Below are 20100 nucleotides of genomic sequence, written 5' to 3'. Positions count from 1 at the left end.
TGCAGTATGCATGCTTTTTTTCATTGCTGGTGAAAATGCATAGGTAATGGTGCTGAGTGTGGTGAAAAATACTTTGTAACTGAGAATTTGCTCTGTTGCATAGTTTTATTGTGCTTTTTGTATCTGTTATAACTTCCATGGAAATAAATAGGAGGCATTACTTTCAGAGCAACCTATATACTGTATATACTGTGTATATATATATATATATGCACAATATTTGCTACATATGTAGCCAAAGCTATACTTTGTCTTTCCTTAAAGGGACTTTCTACGTATGTAAGGAATACTTTCAATTCAAGGTGAAAACAACTCTATTATTAGAGTTGAAAGTTTGGGGCATTTGCAAGCTAAACCTTTGAGAGGCATCCAAATCTTTTACTCTGTACTTCACTTGTTGACCTTTGGCTTCTGTTTTTCCCACTTGAGGAATCTGTTCATTATGATCCATCTGCCATCAGTTTGAAAAAATAAAATGTCTTGACCGATAAGAGTCAGCGGTGTGTCACATCCCTAGTTGTATCTAATATGCCTGTTTACTGAGACCTGCCTCCGTGTTTGAGAACACATCTACTTTTTTGCTTCCTGAGTTACTTGTCGTTTTTGGGAAATGTTCATAAAACTATCAGCTTTTTAGACTCAAGGTCACGTTGCTGATGTAGTAATACTAGTTTTACTTTCCCTTGAGCAGTGATACTAAAGAACTTTGCAAATACAATTATACCTCATGCAGTTCCTTGTCATTTAAAATACATTTGGAGGCAAGTCAACAAATCTGGATAAAAAATTATATTTTTTTTCTGACTACATTTATGTTGATTTTTAATTATGAGATGTGGTTTGTGAAACTGGGATTGGAACAGCTTTTTCCAGTATTAGCAGGACAGCTTTTCTAATCAGGAACTCCCAAAATGCATGTTGTTTTTTCATTTATAGCCAATGAAGTATTTTGTGTGTGCCACAAAGGACTATTTGCAGAGCAGCCATTCTCTGCAGAGCATGCTTATTGTCAAGGCTGTAAGAGCTGTGATGTTTCTTCCAACTGCTAGGACGCTGGAAGCTTTCTGCAGATGGCATGACAGTAAACCGTTCCTCTGTGCACACTTGATCCTGACTTCTTCCCGGACCAAGACACAGTATTCGTATTTGTTATCTATTAATTTTTGTGGCTATTCCACTAGCTCTGTTTGAGTGGCTAGGATTAATTCAACGGGAGAGAAGCAGAAGGACAACTAAATTATATAAGGTGTGGCTTACGATTTTTGTGAAAATCATTGCCACTGGGATGACTTTTGTGTTTCTGTACATGACAATGCCTCATCTTTCAATAACTTTTAGGAAGGATATTTCTGAAAATGTCTAATGATTTTGACTGGAATACTCCCTTTCTGAAAGATCATGAAAATCTTGCTTTTGCTCTTGAGCTAAAATTGTAGAGTGAGGGAAATAGTGTCAGATATTGGGCATAAAGGAGACAAAAGGGTTTGTTACAAATAGTAGTTGTCCTTTTAACTGGAAATATGAATGAATTTTAGGGCAGCAAAAGAAAACCACTACCACCAGATCTTTAGAATCTGAAATAATGTTTTTTACAGAGCATTTTTTTCTGGGTCTTCAGTTGATTTGCTTCCTCTGAGAATTGCTCAGAGACAATGTGAAGCATATGCTTACACAATTTATTTATAACAGTGCATGAAAAGTAGAGAGTTCAGCAAATGAATGAGAAAAATCAGCTCAAAGAAGAGGCAGGGAATCAGGAAAAAATGAGTGAAGTGCTAAGCAGAAACATGAACACTTAATGTGAAGATTAAGGTTTCTAAGAGCAATTTTCCTATTTCTACAATAGTATCTTAAAAAGGTACTCTGAAAGTTCTCACTTGCATGTTTCACTTCGGTATTTTTGATCTTATTGTTCTATGTTTATCTTGGTTTCTGGAGCAGCATATTAAAACCATCCCAATTGTTTGGATAGAAATTTTGGGTTTTTCATAAGAAGTATTTAAACATTTCTGTGGGCAGGATTTTTAGTGCAACTTCAGGTTGATGTTTCTTGATTCAAGCACTCCAGCTAGACATTTCCATCTTTTTGTCCATATTTGGACAACATACCTATGATCAATCAAAATGAATGTAACACACACAGAGAAATAAAATAAAATCTCCATACTGGAGATTGCATTAGGTCAGAGAAATTTAAACTGCTTACTCAATGCAGAGTTTTTTGAGATTGAAAATTACTGTATACAGAAAAAGTTAAGAAAAAAAAAAAATTCTCATGTCACTTATTTAGATTCTATTATTGTGTGAAATACTGCTAACAAAATCCCCTTCAAACATACTGAAATGTACAAATTGGTTTAGAAAGGAGACTGTTTTGTTGCTGTGAAGTTGCTTATTAAATTAAACTGGAGAATTGCCACAAAGCAGAAATTAGAAATGTATCTCCGTATTTTGGATGTGTTTTTATTTTGAAAATGCTATCATTTTCCTCAATGTTTGCAAGCCTAGGGTATCTTTGAAAGTAAATTGAAACTGATGAATCTAGCCAAACATTTATGCACCATCAAGCAATGAGACATAGATTATCATACACTCATTAAGTAAATTACATATGACACCTTCAGGGCTATGACTTGAAAGTGTTATAACACAAATGAGGATTTGTTAGTGGGAGAAAACCAAAAAATGCTCTGTGTAGAAATAAAGTAATCCTGTCACTCAGTATTAAATGTAGGTGACTTCCAGAATTCCATTAGAAGTCTATCCAAGTCTCTTCAGACATAAAAACAGTATGAAAGTCGTGTTCTACCTAACAAGAAAGCACAAATACTATTCCAAATTTCTGTTTAGAAAAACTTTCATCATGGTTTCAACTTGTTTACTGAATTGTCCCACCAAAAGTGCCTTTTACTACAAAAGTGTTGGCCAAAGTTCTTGCAGCAATAATGCAAATGTAATAGCAGTTTCACAAACTCCTGATGGATTTATCTCTGGGATGTAATAATGGAAAAACAAAAACAACACTTGGGTATGAGAGGGGGAAAAAAAGCTTGAAGAGGAGACAAAACAGCTTCTTCCTTTCCTGTAAAACATTAATTCTTTTTTCCAGATGCTCCAATTATACTGCTAGTCTATCATTCTCTATAATTGTCTCTTGAAATCAATTTTAAATTTTACATTGCTTAACAAAAAAACAGTGACAATAAAAGGTACATTTCTGGAGTTAAGCTTGCAAAGACAAGTTTCAGAATGCTATCTAGCAGAGAAATAAATGCTGCATTTATTGCTCTCAACTTGTAATGTCCCAGTACTTCTCAGAGAAGACTATTGTGATTTGTTTGTTTGCTTTCTAATGTGTAGGGCAATATCTACAAGAACTAAATGGAAAAGAAATTAATTTTGCTATAAATTATTACCTTAGGCCATCATTTCACTGAGCATGAAAGTACCCTAGAGAAACCAAAATTAATTCTGACTTAGTTTAAGAACTTAAATATATGAGAATGGTTCTGCACCTGATCTTGTCATCTTAGCTGATATTTTACTCGATTGATATGAAATTAGCGTCTGCATGCTTTTGAGGCTTCGGGTGTAGTATTCTTTAGATTTACAAGTAAGTTCTATTTCACCTGGAGTTTTAATGCATGTTCAAAAGTATTTTGCACTTAGTATACACATTTAAAAGCACACCTCCTTGTTGTAGTGAATGGGTTATAAATCCAGCCCTTGCAACTGTAGGCAGTCAAATCACATAATTCCTTTCATAAATACTGTGCAGGTGAGGAAGTGCAAATTTATGAAGGATGGATACATGAGGGGAGCAATTAACTGTAAGTACAATCAATTGTCCTATGGAGCTGACAACAAAATCAGTTATCAAAAATTGATTATTTTCCTTAACATGTCATATTAATGTGTCAGAATTTTCAAGCAAGGTAATTGCTGTCAATTAAGGAATTATGATTCCTTACAACATGGCTTGTAAGAGGAACTCTGGAAGTTTTTTTAGTTATTTTTTATGGTTTCCTGCTTCCTGTTTTTGAATGCCTGTCTTGATATGCTGTCTACTACTTGAAATATTTGTTCAATGATGGCCCTACTACAAAATAAACACTGGAACCCACCGTCATATCTGACAGTAATCTGAGTAATTAAGACATGCATAAACAGAGATGTCATCCTTTGTGGAGTCACCAACAGCCTTACTTTTGTGCCTGAGAATTAAAAGTGAAGCTCCTCTCTCCCTGAGTTGCTGTTAAAATAATTAACTTTAGGTTCCGTAAAGCATAAAGGATTTTGAAAAGCAACAGGGTTCTATTAGCTTGTATTATTTTAAAATTATTTTCTATTTCAGTTTGGAATGATGGTTCTATATGTAATGTCATTTAATAAGGCATGATGCTTTCTTTTTTTAATATATAGTGACAGTGTATGGGAAGCTGAACTGGCAGGACCCTGAGAACTGACAGTGCAAGTGAAGATGATTAGAATTATGCTGTAACCTTGTGTCAGTGAAAATAAGATACACTGAATATCAGTTTCTAAGGGACATAATTAGTGTAAAATAATAATCATAATAATCTCACTTTGGAGTGCAAATTTGTCTTGCAATAAAAATTATATTTAATTACAGACTAAAGAATTTTCTTAAATTGTTGTAGTCTTTTTTTCCCAAATTGTAAATATATAGTAGACTTTTTTTTATCTCTCCATGCTAAGTGTTTATAATGTCCATACCTAGAGATTGCTTTGAAATTAATGAACTCATCGTAACTGAAAATTTTGTTTTCTATTATGTGTGCACTGGAAAAACCAGTTATCGGAAATTATAGACATCTTGCAAGGTTAGTATGGATTTGATCTCCTACTGTAAAGTAGGATATCGATGCCATTTTATTGATATTGATGCCCCTAAAAGTTCCCTGTTATCTTTAGGTCTTTTCTTGTTTATTTTGTACTGTTGATAAATCACTTGTTTTGTGACTGTGCCTTGGCAAAAATAAACTTTGCAGCTAGTATGGTCAAGTATAGCCAAGTTAATAAAACTTTATGAAAATAGGAATCTATAGGATGGGTATGCACAGTTCATAAGCTACAGATGCTTTCATTTCAAAACGTGGCCTCAGTAGAGGGTAGTCTAGTCATTACCTCTTAAAGAGCAGGTAGATATCTACGATGGTTGGTGTAAATAAGGGACAGCAGGGTTTATGCATGTTGGATTTTTGATACATTTGCACATTTCTCAAGAGAGAGGTTACATAGCAGTGTACAGTACCTATGACAGTTAGAGTTTAGGATGATGTCTGTCTCTTCATTAATTAAATTCTTTTTGATAATTTACCTTCTTTGGAAACACTGAAATATGGAGCTCTTCCATTATCTGATTAAAACTATTTCACAACATTTCCAAAACAGTTTATGTGGATTAAGATGACTATGCGGTGTCTGGAACCACGACAACTTGATATGTTATCTTTTTTTCTGCTTCTTAAGGCAAAGATTTAGCTGAATCTCCTTTCATTAGCTCCATATCCCTCTTCTCACCCCATATTTACACTGCTGAAAGGCAGCAAGGTGGAAGGGGATTGAGGAGTGGGAAAATGGCATTAACTAAAGAGAGGAAATATCCATCCTTTTTATTTTGAACTTTTAACCAAGTATCAATATCATGCTGCCTTTACATAGTAATAGTGATATTAATACTCATCACTGCATTGCTTTAAATTTGCAGATAAAATGAATTGGCCAGCAGAGACCGAAAACACCCCACAAGTACTATTGTGCATTTCTTATTTCAGTTGCAGATCTGAAGAAGGCACTGACTGGCATTGCTTAGAGAAGAGCTTTTGAATGGGAAGTGCACATAAAGCTAATGGAAAATTTTGATGAATTTTTAAACACAACAGTTACTGCCTGAGCAATGAATGATGGAGCAGGAGTGATTAGGCAACAGTCTATTCTGTCATTCACTGGTGTCATCCAACTGATACCAAAAGATTTTTTTTAAAACTTGTGAGAACCAAAGATGCTTATTACATGAGAATAATGAACTTATTGGTTCATGAGGCAGAAACGGATTCTGAGTAATTTCTGCTACAGGAAGAAAAAAACTGAAAAAATAGAAAGGCTAACAAATGATGATAAGTAACATTACCTATATTGCCATCTTGTTATCCAAATATGTGTTTTTATCAACCACTCCCAAAGCTTCCTTCGCTGTCCAGTGAATCTTCAGATTTAATACTCTTTGGTGAAGTCCTCACCATAAGACACTTATCTACTTCGGTTTTCCAGAAATAGAGTGATCCCAAACCAAGCACTTCCAATCCTGGAGCTCCAGGAGTATCCTGGAGATATTCCGCCCTTTTCATCTTTTTCTTTCCTTTCTTTCCTATTCCACTTCTGCATATGAAAATGTATTATATATTCAGAATTAAATTATATTGATTATTTTTAGGATTGGAATTTGGTCTATGGAACACTGTATTTTTAGGCAATGTTTTGGCTTTAACTCATCTGTCCCCTCTTGAGGGACAGAGTAAATCAGCATCTCATGCTACCAATGAATACTGCCATTTTCAAGAAAAACACTACTGATATTTGAAGGCATTTTTTGCTGGAGGAGTACAGGAAAATGCATCTGGTACAGATAGCATGTGAGTGAAAAATTGAGCTGCCTATTTGACACCAATTCCCCAGATGGATACTATGCCTGTCAATTAAATTTGGATTAACCCACTGAAATGTGTGTGGAATGGGAAGAGATAGAGGAGCTGTTCAGCAGAAACTGTGACACTTGTTCTGTTCTGTTTGCACATTGGTGATTAGCCAGACATTTTCATTTCTATTCCCACTGAAGATCTCTATTTCAAAATCTGAAAACACAGATTTCCCATAATATCTTCTAATTTTAATCTGGCGATGTATAAGACAAAACTCCTTCTAAACTTTTTATTGATTCTGTGTTGTTCATGAATCAGATTTATTTCCACAGTGCCAAAAAAAAAAGGATCCGTGGATTATTTGGCCAGGAATATACAGTGCTATACAAATTACAACAGTCTGAGGTTAGTTACAATGATGTAAGCTGACTGCAAAACCAGGTGCCTAAGTACTATACTTTGTCTTATCAAAAGAATGAATGTTTTTAAAGAAATAACTCTCCTTTGTTAAAAGCAATGAATCCAGTACTGTCCTGAGTGTGCACATAAACGAGAGTTAAAGAGTATGTTTAGAGTTAGGAGTTTCATTCCTTTCTATTCATGGATGATGGAAAAGAGCAGCAACAAATATTTAGGTTCAGTTTCTGGAAAAATAATGACCTCATGCTTTATCCTATGGTTTTAATCAGAGAATCTCTTGATAACCACATTGATTATTAGATCAGACAGAGCTTGCATGAAATTGGTTAGCAGTTGAGTAGCACATCCTGCAAGGTTAAAGTGCATTTGCCCGTTGAAGCCATTAATAAATAAAGGTTCATGATGATTGATGAAACTGGACATTTTCTTACACCATATGGCTGTAGATTTCCATGTATTTTGATGATTGTCATTTTGGATAGTTGAGATTTAACTTCAACAGAACTTTACAAATTGTGGTGGGATGATATAGGATAAGCAGAAAAAATTTGGGACAAGAGGAGTATGAGAGCTAGGCATGCAGTCAGCTGTGATAAAATATTTGATTGACTCAGAAAATGCTATCTCAGTGGCTGAAAATTAATGTCTTAGCTATAAAAAAAAAAGTTGATCATGTTGCCTGGAGTTCACGGTAATTAGAAAATCTTAATAGTTCTTTCTTTTACATTAATAATCATCTGGATGAACTGTGATTCAGTCTTTGATGGGAATTAAACTAGTCTGCCCAGCAATGCTTAACCCTTTTAACAGAATATGGATTATTTTTATGGATGCCACAGTTTCAAACTGTTATGCATAAGGCATAGCTAGAAGCCAGATTCCATTTCTTCAGCTCTTTTAATTGCCTGTGTGATCTGTCTCCATTCTCTCTTGCTATTTGTGAGTACTATGTCAGAGCAGGCCATTATTCTGGTTCTAAAAATCTGAGTTTGTTCCGAAATACCACAGAGCTCTATGATTTTGTACTCATGCCAGTGCTCTAGGGAAAACAAATAAGCAAAACCAATACAGGAAGAAAAGATTGGTAGAAAACCTTAGACCTGATAGATAAGCGCCTGCATTAATTGACTTCTCTAATCATAACAACAAACAGGACTTTCTGTTGCAAGTATCAATCATCTTTGCCTTTTATAATAGAGTTAAGACTGATAATCTCACAGTAAACTTCTAAAAGGCCATAAAAATGTTAAAATTCATTGACCTTTACTCAAACAATGATAATGTGAACCAATAACCCAGTGCATCCTATCCTATCTTATTTTGAAAAGTGGACTCTCCTGCAGGCTTATGAGTTTCAAAGTGGTTATTTTAAGCATCTAGATGTTTTTGCTTGTTTGTTGTTTCTGCTTTTTGCAAAACAAAAAACATGCAATTACTATGCAGTGATATAAATTTGATGTTCAGTGAATATAATAAAACAATGAGGAAATCAGCAACAAATTTGGCTCAGCTCTTCATGCTTTATTCTCTTCCCAGCCATGCATGTGTATGCTTACTTTGTTCCTCTGCTCTGTCTATTTATACCATTAACAACTGTAAAATGGAGAGGAAACTTCAGTCATTCCAAACTCCCCTTGCTAACTTACCATACAGCTTTTTGCTGTTGTGTGGAATTTTGAAAATATAGGCTCTGCTGCTCAGACTGATTGAAGCATTTTCTATGCCTGCAAATCACTGTCTTGTTCCAGGTGAGACAGAGTAGCCATGCTCAGAGCTTGAGGAATGCTCACAGATAAGCTTTTAGAAGATTACACTTGGCAGTTAGATAGATACTACTGGCTATCAATTTCAAGGTCATTCAGAATTCGCAATTTACAAGGGCTGTTCCAAAAGTAATGCCTCTTATTTTATTATATTGACCCACCGTGTAAGAGATGGATGTTGGTGCTGTGGCAGAAAAGGTTGAACCTTCCTGCCAATATTCCATTTCATGTTGTTGCTGTGTGACAGATGGCAGCAGAGGAGCAGTCTGACAAAATGGCATCTGACATGGATGTGTGTGAAGCAAAGATGTGGAACTGAATTCCTCCATATGGAAGAAATGGCACCCATTGACATTCATTATTGATTGCTGAATGTTTATGGAGACTGAGTGGTGGATGTGAACACAGTAAGGCAATGTATATTCTGTTTCAGCCATGGTGACAGCTATGTAAAATTCAGGCCACATTCCAAACAAGCATGCACAGCTGGCACACCACAAAATGAAGAGCATTTTGATCACCTCATATACCCAGATGAGCAGAATGATGGTAACTATGTTGAGAAATAGTATTTTGCTACCGAGAATTTGCTCTATCAAATAGTGTTATTGTGCTCTTTGTATGTGTTTCAGTTTTCATGAAAATAAATAGGATGTGTTACTTTCAGAACAATCTGTATACACCTCACAGTAGTCATGAGAGCTATTATTATACCTGCTTTGTTAGTAAAATGTGCTACAGGAACTGCGAGTTATTCTTTAATAGAACACTGGCATAAAGTTTGTGCATCAACTAATATATTGGCTAGTATTTAAGAGTGTACTTGTTCTGTCCCACTTTCAATGTAAGGTGTATTTCTCACCAGAGAGACCAAAGATTGCATTTCCAGAAACATTTACTGGCTTTATGTGTCAATATGGAACTATGTCTGGCTTTATTGTCAGTATTACTGGGTATCCAGATTTCCCTGCATTTGGTAGAAACAATGTGCATTTTGGCACAAAAGATATCAAATTGAAATATTATTATTCCAGCAAATTACTATTTTGAAACATTCTGTAAATATAATCTTGAAAACATCATTTTCTTGTCTTCTTTAAAGCAGTGTTTAAATGAGGAAAATCTTGTTCTCTATTAAAATGAAAGTGTTTTATCCTTCTAAAGAATAGACATCTACCACACAGTATAGCTTTTTTTGCTAATGAAAAAAGTTTGTTTTACTTGGAATGTGGAATAGAAGAGAAATGCCTGCCTCGTGCAACTGCTTCTATGCATTTGTTTCAGAGTGAAATTGTGGGGAGACAACTACTGAGACAGACAGTGTTATTTAAGCTGTTTCAAATGACTATTTGTCTTTAATGGAAGGGGAAGAATGAATCCATTGTATTAGAATACAGTAGTAGAGTTGACTAGTTTTTCCATGGTACCTTAGATGACAAGAGAACTGAAATGGCAGATGAGTATGTCTGGCAACAGGCCAGGCTGGAGAACCATGAGCAAAATACGTTTCTGGGTAGACATAATAAAGAAACTAAATAGCAACAATACCAGGTTTATCCATTGCACTGTAGAATGCTGTCTATTTCTGTGTGTACCATCTGTGTTCACACAGCATCATTGATCTGAGTGTGAATGTCATTCCTGGATGCAGTTTGAGGTCAGGAACTGTAGGATGGTATTGAAGGACGAAACAGCAGTTTGGTGAGGCTTGGATGGTTCAAGATGCAGACTGCAACAAGTTTTCTTTGTGATATGAGACAATCTTGGATTGTTTGGATATTTTTTTCTGTTTAAGGATCAAACAAACAAAAAAGGTATTTTCTACTTCAAAAAGATAATCATTGTCATTGTCATTTTAGATTGTGATGCTGCAGGATGAATTGGTGTTTTCTAAACCATGCTGATCATTGGCAGGCCATTCCCCATCATTCATGTATTGCAGCCTCAAAATGCCTGCAGTGATGTTTCGGACTTTCTATCTTCAGAACATTGGTTATGCCTCATAAGGTGTGGTCATTCAATATCAAAATAATTAGGTTTAATTATGATCCATTTTTTCTAAGCTATGTTCAGATGAAGGTCTGTTTTCATCCTTACTGCATGATTAAACAGTCATACTTTACAACAAGGGCTACGATGTAGAACAGTGAATATGCTCTTCATTTGAAAATGGAAGAAAAAGCTAGATTATCTGAATCTAAATAGAGGTCATAGAAGTTTGATGAAGGATTATAAAGAAGGTCTGTTTGCTCATTACTGGTATTATGAAATTCTTAAGAACTAATAGTTAGCAGGACCTAGTTTTACCTAATGATAAAACAATCTGCCATATCAGTTTAAGGTGTAAAATACTTCAAAATCTGCTGAAGCAGTCTGAGTGTGGATATTCGCTACTTGGATTTTTATATTTCAGAAACCTACAAAGTGAAATATATACTCTTTTTATGTCTCTCTTTTGAAAATACTGATTCAAACTATCATTCTCTATGATGGATGATAATTGGATTCAAATATCCAATCACGATATCTATAAATGTCAGTCTTATTTTCATGTTCTTTCTAGAATGTCTGTCTCTCATGCCAAATAGGTATTAGGTCATGTTGCAAAAGCAAACCAGCACACAACCAAACCAGGACATCTTTCATTCTTTTGGTGGCATGCATCTGAAGTAAAGGTGAGAATAACAGAAAAATGATTTATGTTAACTCTGAAATTTCCTTTAGCATTTTATAACCCTTAGTTTGATTGGTGGTATTTTACTGCCTTTGTACATTTTACTGAACTGTCCACTAATATTGTGCTCCAGTTTCATAAGAAGGGTTTCCAAGACTTTAATGATTTGACAACATGATGTGTTTAGCCTTAGACTACATGGCTAAACAAAATGAATGAAAAGTACATCCTGCTTATAAGGATTCTGTACAAAAATCCTGAGATTTGTATTTTAGAAAGAACTATATTTACTTTAAGAGGTGGCCATGAGTGAGGAAAGAAGATCTGCTAACAGAGGAGATAGAGTCTGTTGCAGTAAGTTTGATACTACTTGCAGTATTTTGATAAAAAGTAATGCCATATATATACCATCAATGTGATTTCAAATACTGTAGGCTGTTATCTAAATGTAATTTCTGTCTGGTTGTCCTCATCTGACCTTGAAAGAAGCCCAACTTTCAGTGATGTTATAAAACCAGTTACCTTTATATTTTGTATCGGTCACTTATTAAAAAGGTCATCAGGCTGAATATCATATCTTCTAGTTGAGAAACCAACAAAGGTCAAAAGACTACTCTCTAGGTTTGCATGACTTACTGCAGACATTATCTCTCTACTACGAACTTGAAATAGAAGGTGTACATCCCTATCCTGCCTGACATAAGCAGACTCTCCCTCTTGTGCAGCTGCTGCTTTAGAGATAAAACATAATAAGACAGACCCCTGGGGGACAGCAAGTGTCACCAGTCTCCAACATTGTGACATTCAACACAACCCTCTGTCTACAGCCTTCCAATAAATTCCTTATCCACTACTCATATCTGTATCTCTCCAATGTAGAAATAAGAATGTGGCAGGGGACCATGCCAAAGGCCTTGCACAACTCCAAATAGAAAAGAATATAACTTGCTTTAAAGAAGAACAACTGTTTTTAATCCAACTGGAGCAGTAGTAAGAATATCTTGAACACAGCAAATATATGGAATGTAGAATGTATATTGTTTTAGCTGTTACACTATTGTCTAATACATAGTATTGGAACATTATTGATTATTCTCATTGTTTTATTTTCTAATAATTATCTTTTTCATATCAAAGAAGAGATTGTTTAAATATTACAATATTAAATGTTGTTTACTACTTTCCTAGTTTTTTTAAGTCAGAATTTTAGGTTGAACATTCTCTATTTCAAAGGTTTTTTTGTTTTTTTTTTTTTTTTTTCTTCCTCTTAAGTTGCAAAATAAACTGTAAAGGGCTACAAATAAAGAAATAAATTAAAAAAAATATCTCCATAGCCAAAGCAATAGACGGAGAAGTTTTAGAAAGGTCAGGAATGTGTTGTTAGTAGGATGATAATTGTGTTTCTATTTTACACTGATTAGTGCCTGTTAAATAACAAATTTTACTAGATGTATTTGAAAAAAATAAATTTCTGTTCAGATTGATCGGAAAACTTCCAAACTGAAAGGAGCTAAAAATTCATCAAATGTTCTTACATGAAGATCCTTTATCATCATGTTGTTTGATTCTGTGATATTCTGCACTATTTCAGTATGCTTACAGGCTTTTCTTCCTCACTTATGCTGGTCAGATTGTTTTACTTTTTAGTGTCCAAAAAAAAAAAAAGTCAAGTTTTCAAAAAATACATATATACCTTTGCTAGATACCTTTATATCTTGTTACTAGATTTGGTGGAGCACACAAGCTCTTTGGTTATCTTGCAGTTTCACTTGCTTTTCACAGGCAGGGTGCTTGGTTAGAGGTGAGAGTAATGGAGGGTGCAGCAACAATTAACTTATTTGCATCAAATGATGTCTGGGTAACTGACTGGGAGTGTTCTCTAGTTTCTCCCTTCTTACATTTCCATTTTATAGAGTGAAAAATCAAGGCCTTTATTATTTCTACAATTTTTTTTTTTCTTCTGTTGAAGCCCTTTTGATACAGATCAGTGCATCTGAATGTCCTTTTATTTTTAATGGTGCGGCAACATTAGATACTGACAGCTGGAATCCTTAATTGGGCTGATGAAAGGAAAGTAATGGCCATTTGCAATCACTCCTTCCATCTGACCTTGTATTTAACACAAAAGGGTGAATGTTCATTTTTATTAGAAATCTTGAGGAAGCTGAGAATGCAAGGTATTTAGAAACATGATCTTTCCTCAACACACAAGGAATATGTATGTCTCAGATTTCAACTGAAATTTTCATTTGAAAAACTAAGGCAATTACATCTTGCTTTGATTGTGGGGACTATCCATAACACAGTGTTATGGGTGCATATCCTTGACTTTTTTGACTCCATGAAATACTGTAACAAAACTGAAGAGAAGATCATGAGTTTTTCCTGATAATGAAACCTTCAGCACTCCATCGTTAGTATTTTGGCCAATCAGTTGATCAATACTGCATCTTAAAAATGATATTTTCAGATTTTCTAAGCATTTTGAATTATTATTTTTTCTTTTTTAATTTTTACTTTTCCTCTTGATGCAGTTAAGATTCAAACATTCACTGTGAGCTGTGTACTTCTAATCCCTCCTACTGCTCTTAAAGAGGAGGTTTATTTTATGGCCACTGGAGATTAGCAGTTAGTATTGCTGAGACATGAGGACATGAGATCATACAATTGTAATTTACATGACTGCAGCATCCCTCCTTTCTGCTTCAGTATTTAACTTCTGTATGTTGACTGCACATTTCATATTTTTCTTTCTGTAATACAGTTTATGTAGTAGACTTAGCAATACCAAACTTAACATTTAAAATCTTCATGTTTTAAGATTCTGGTGCTATTTTCATACATTACTTATATTTTATAGGATAAATGCTTGGATTTATTCTAGTGATACATAAAGCCAGTTCTCATTATAATTTAATGCTCATGATAGTACAGCAGTTCATAGGTGCATCAACTTTAATTCTAGACAAACTTTCCTTTTCTTTTCTTAGAATAAAAGCACTGTGTTCAAATGCTGATTGTAGCTGAAAATATATTATGTCCCTTCTTCCAGTGGGAGTAGAGTTAAAAAGGGTCTAATGTGAAGGTATATGAAGGCAATGTGAAGAATGAAGGCTAAGCCTGTGCTGGAGAAATAAAAATTCAGACTTCTGGATCTGATAAGGATATTCCTAGCAATAGTTCCAAAAAAATTTTATGGAATATTTTCAGGAAGTTTTATATTGTACTCCTAGATGTAGAGAGAGAAGCTCTTCATTATGCTAAATATTAAAACTGTAAAATAAGTATCTAGAATTGTAGATGTCTTGAATATAATCTTAATATCATAATCAAATGCTAGTTTGTTGCTTCCAAAGTGATGCCTTCTATTTATTTCCATGGGAACTACAATAGATACAAAAAGCACAATAACACTATTTGATTGAGCAAATTCTCAGCAGCAAAATACTATTTTGCAGTGTAATCACCACCATTCGCTGTACATTTTCACCAGCTATGAGCATGTGCCTGCATGCAGTGCTCATAGAAGCTTTATCAATGAAGGTGACACACTGTTGTCATCATTGAAACTCACCACCCACCACATCACTGTGCTCACATTTACTGTGCGGCCTCCATAAACCTTTAGCAAGTGTCAGTAAATGTCTGTGGGTGCAATTTTTTCTTCATGGAGGGATTCACTTCCACACTTTTACTTCACATGCACTTCCATGCAGACACCATTTTGTCCCATTGCCCCTGTGCTACAACATGTACTGAAATATTGGTGGAAAGGCTCAACCTCTACTGCTGTACCACCACCATCCACCTTTGTATTCATGGGTCAAGGTAATAAATTATGAGGTGTTACTTTTGAAACAGTCCTTGCATTTTTACATTTGTATTATTATTCTTTCAATTCGTTACAATGAATAGCTGTTGTTTCTTTTTTTATATTATTGTTTGCTTGGTAAATGCAAAATGAAAGTGATTAACTTTCAGTAGTTTTTCACTCGTTTAGAGACTCATGAAGAAGTACAGTAGCCAGAAATAGCTGGAGTAGTCTTGAAAATTAAAGGGATTTTTGATAGCATGTTCCCTTTATTATCTATTTCCACAGTTGAGATACACAATGTCATAAATTCATAGAATGCTCTGGGTTGAAAAGAACCTCAAATATCAGCTAGTTTCAGTCCCTGTTGTTGGTAGGCTAGCCAACCACTGGAGTTGTGTTGCTTTATATCACCCCTAGGATATACACCACAACTTCTCAGACAGATAGCAAGTCTTATACATTCCTAGAAACATTGTCTTTTGATTTCAAACTCGAGTAATCCTATGCTCAGCTCTACAGATGCATGGTTCAGCAGCTTCACTGCCAGCCTCTGCCTCACTGGGTCAACCAGCTCTCCTTAGAACATTCCCAGAGTTCTTTATAAAATTATTCCCGTGCAGGAAGCATGTCTCAAACCTGTCCTTCTTGCATCTCCATTAATACTGTTTCATGCACTTTCTGGCCATGAAGAATTTGGCTAATAGTCTGACAGGCTTTGGGAAACTTGTGGGATTCAGGGAACATAAAATGATGTCATTATTATTGCAGGAGGCCAACTCATCTTCCCTTGCAAATATATTTCTTTGTTTTACACATGTATCTGCAAAGGCTGAACAAAACTCATTTGTTAAATTCTAAGGCAGTAGCTAACGTTCCAGGGAAGCAAAGAGCAGAATCCGTCATTGCATTTTTCTTCTGAAATGCATCACTGACAAGCAGTGGAGGGAATAAGCAGTAAATTTAATTAGTAATGGATTTTTTTCACCTTTCAGCTTCCAAAATTGAATGTTTCTCCCATTTTATAGAGTTTTATTTTATTAGCCACACAAAGAGAAATAATGCTTCATTTAACTATGTCAAAACCAATCCAAACTCTCTGCTATTTACTTTCTTTTCTATAAATTTTAATGCATTTTTAATTCCACTCCACTGGTTGGTAAACCAACCATTGAAGTTATTGCTGCTCTGTAATGTATTTCATTCATTTCTAATAAACCTGGCCTTTAAGATGTTTTATTATTATGTCTGTATGCTATGAAAATGGATTTGCTGTCTGCTCTAGATTTTAACACTTTCAGCATATTTACTGGGTGTAGATATTTTTAAGATAAAACAACTAAAGTAACTAGCCCGAATAAAGACAGTTTCTAACTTTGTCATTTTGTGAAGAAAAGCTATCTTTGAGGAAGAAAATACAATGAATGAGTACTCTCTGTGTTTAACAGTATGTTATCCTGAAATTAGAGCAGGAAATGGAAAAGCAGTTATTTTAACAGATTTTTTTTTATTATTATGAAACTTGGCAGGGTTTTTTTGCTGTTGTTTTTTGTTTGTTTGATTATTAGTTTTACTGCCTGACATTAACACTGAATTTTTCTTTTTTTTTTTCTTTTTTTTTGTAAACGTCTGTACCTCAAGAGTGAATTGATATTTCAGGAAGGAAGTTGGAAAATATTCAGAAGTAAAATTGCATATATATAATTAAAATATCCTATCAAAATGCTATATTATGAAAAACTCCTTAAATTTGTTTGTTCAAATATACTACAAATTCGAAGTTCTTATTTTCTGAAAGCCACTTCATAATTACCTTGCTGATCACACTTATTGGAGAAAATTATTACGATTAAATAGAAGCATGCTTATTCGTGCTATTTCGCACTAATTGGAGAGATAATTCATTATTTATTTTTTATTATTTTTTATTATTTTCATCCTTGATTTCTTAAGAATTTCTTTGTGTCTCTAATGGTTGATATGTCCTTGGAATTCTTTTCATTTCTATGTCTGCTTCTTGCATCCTAACATTTTTCTGTTAATATTTCTCATGGGCAGTGAAAAATATTTTTGGCTAGTTTAAAGGTAAACATCAGAGCAGTTATTTTTCAATCCTCAATATGAGTTTTCTTTATTCAGATATTCGACAGGGAATGGCATGTCAAAGTGAACAAATTTATGCATTCGCTATTCTTGCTGGTGGCTAGAGGCTCTTGGCTTCTTGAGCAGATAGTATTTCAAATTTCTGCAAAGTCTTTTATAAAGATTGAGCTTTCTTAAAAGATCTGATATAGCAAATAAAATGACTTTTGACATATTTTTAAGGGAAGATGTTTAAGAATGTTCCTTGAAACATTCATTTTGTGTCTGTGCTATGCCAAACTCACCAGGTTTGTCTTTAGCTACACTCTATTGCCTGTTTCCTGGAATTCGGCCTACTTCTAAGGTGTCATAAGCTTATACTACTTCTTAATAACTCATATATTAAATAAATAAATAATAGTTATTTGTCTTTACAGTGGTACTTTATTTTACAAGAAGTCATGACCTAAACTCATATACCTGCATCTATGTGGTTCGTACTGTACCATTTCTGTAGGATTTCAGTGCCTTAGGAAAAATCTGTTCCATTCTGGTCATGTAAAAATACACTTGGAGTTTTGTGACTCAGCTTATATATTTTTAATAAAAGTAGAAGATTACAATATTTGCTAATCATTATTTTTTGCTCTTACTATGAACATTATTTCTATTACTAACAAATTATTTAAACATTTAAACATATCATCTCATGTCAGGAGTTCCTATGTTAATTTGCTGATGCTCTCAAAAGGTAATGTATTGTGATTCAGTCAGTACCTGTTAATCATATTCAGCAACTTATAGTCTGTGGAATGAAAGTATAAGCTGGATCACTGATGAAAGGAATTTCATGAAGATTTTATTGTGTCAGGTGGCTTTTTAATAGCAACTGTAAAAAACCAATGACAATCTGTATTTTGTACAGCAGACCAAAGGCTTCATAAAGAGATAATGGGTTATATGTTAACTTTTTATTCTACTTTCTGATTGTTTTGTACTTGGATGATCTCTACATCTCCATAACAGATATATTTGTTTGTCTTTGTGTCTAGTTCTACAAGTAGCTGTATCAAAAGACATACACAAATCACAATATACTCACTCAGTTGGCAGAAAGGATAAATAATCCACTGCAAACAAGCAGCAAAAGAATAAATCCATCTCAAATTCATCATATTTAGTATGTCTCCTATGCTACTAGCATACTTTGTCAGGAGTAAGGATGAAATAATCGATACTGAGTAAGGAAGAAACAATCCCCTCCTGTCTGCGCTCAGGAGTCTAAAATTTGTTGATTGTAGTATCTTATGCCTCAGTGTTGCCAGCATCTGTACAACATCTGGATTAAATAAAAACAATATAGCAGTCCTCTGGGTAACAACGATAATTCCCATCTAAACTCAGTATGAAAAAAAAACAGGAATTTATTAACCCCTGTAAACTATTTTCTGAACAAGGAGAATTTTGTTTTCATAAGATTTTATTCTCCCTGTTCTTTGCAAAAATCTTTGGAGTTTTAAAAGTCTTATGCACAGAGCTTCCCTAATATCTGACAAACTGCATGAGCCTGCACGTTGTAGTTATATTACTGTCTTGGGTGCATAAAAGCTGCTTATCTTTTAGTGGTACAGATGTTATAGGAAGGTGCTTTAAGACATCAGTTAGAAGATTGTCTCATCTTATTTCATAATGTCCTTTATTTTAAACATCCTTAGCTACTGGAAGAGTGGAGAAATTCTTCCCAAATGCTTGATTTCTGGGTCTGTTGATGGTAGAAAACTTTCACTGTCTTACGTACCCAATTGCCATAAGGGTGTATACTCAGAGAGCATGGCTAATTCTTGGTTGTTTACAAAGTAGCAGTGTGCCTGTTTATAGACTGCATAATTTATAGACTGCACCCATCTTCCTTGCCCCTATTCTTTTCCGTGGAGTTTCAACACTAAAAAAATATTGATTACTCTACTGGATTGGTTCACGATATCTGTTTGAAGGAATACACTGAATTAACATTTTTGTTATTATTGAATGCTTTAACTGGGATTTTTTTTTTTAAATTGGTTGTGAATTCCAGAAAATAACTAATACATTTGACTTGTAAAAAGCTTTGAGTTTCTGCCTTTCTGCAAATCCAGTCTGAAATATTAACTGGAATAGTTAAGATATTGTCTTCAATAAATTACTTGGACAAGTGCTTAACTTTATCAATTTTTATACATGTATTAAGAATACACATCTGCCTAAATGTGTTGCCAGATTGGAACTATCAGAGTAAAATAAACTAAACAGAGTAAAAAAAAAATAATACTTAAATTGCTTTAAATCCCATTACTGTAAGACCCAGTAAATAAACATAGACTTCACTTAGTTTTTCCTAAGTGAATCATACTTTTGATGAGAAATCATACTTTTGATGCACAAGAGTTGAGAAAAATCTTTCTGTGTATTTTTCTTCTTTCTAAAATATATGCAATGATAAGATACAAGACCCACATAGAAAAATAAAAGTGAAAAAAAAAGGAAAGAAAAAGAAAAACAACCCACCAAGATTCCTTTAATTCACAAACTGTGATTTCTTCTAGTACAATATTAAACTGGATTGGCTTTCATATTAAATATTTACCAAAATTTTGGACGAAAGAGGCTGAGTTTTAAGTTTAGAGAGATTAAGAATTAGCTAAATTCTGC

Source organism: Lagopus leucura, unplaced genomic scaffold (assembly GCF_019238085.1).
Source record: "Lagopus leucura isolate 7727_CA_CO unplaced genomic scaffold, USGS_WTPT01 Super-Scaffold_1, whole genome shotgun sequence".
In the NCBI taxonomy this organism is placed as follows: domain Eukaryota; kingdom Metazoa; phylum Chordata; class Aves; order Galliformes; family Phasianidae; genus Lagopus; species Lagopus leucura.
The sequence above is the reverse complement of the archived record's forward strand: the minus strand, read 5'-3'. Positions refer to the sequence as shown.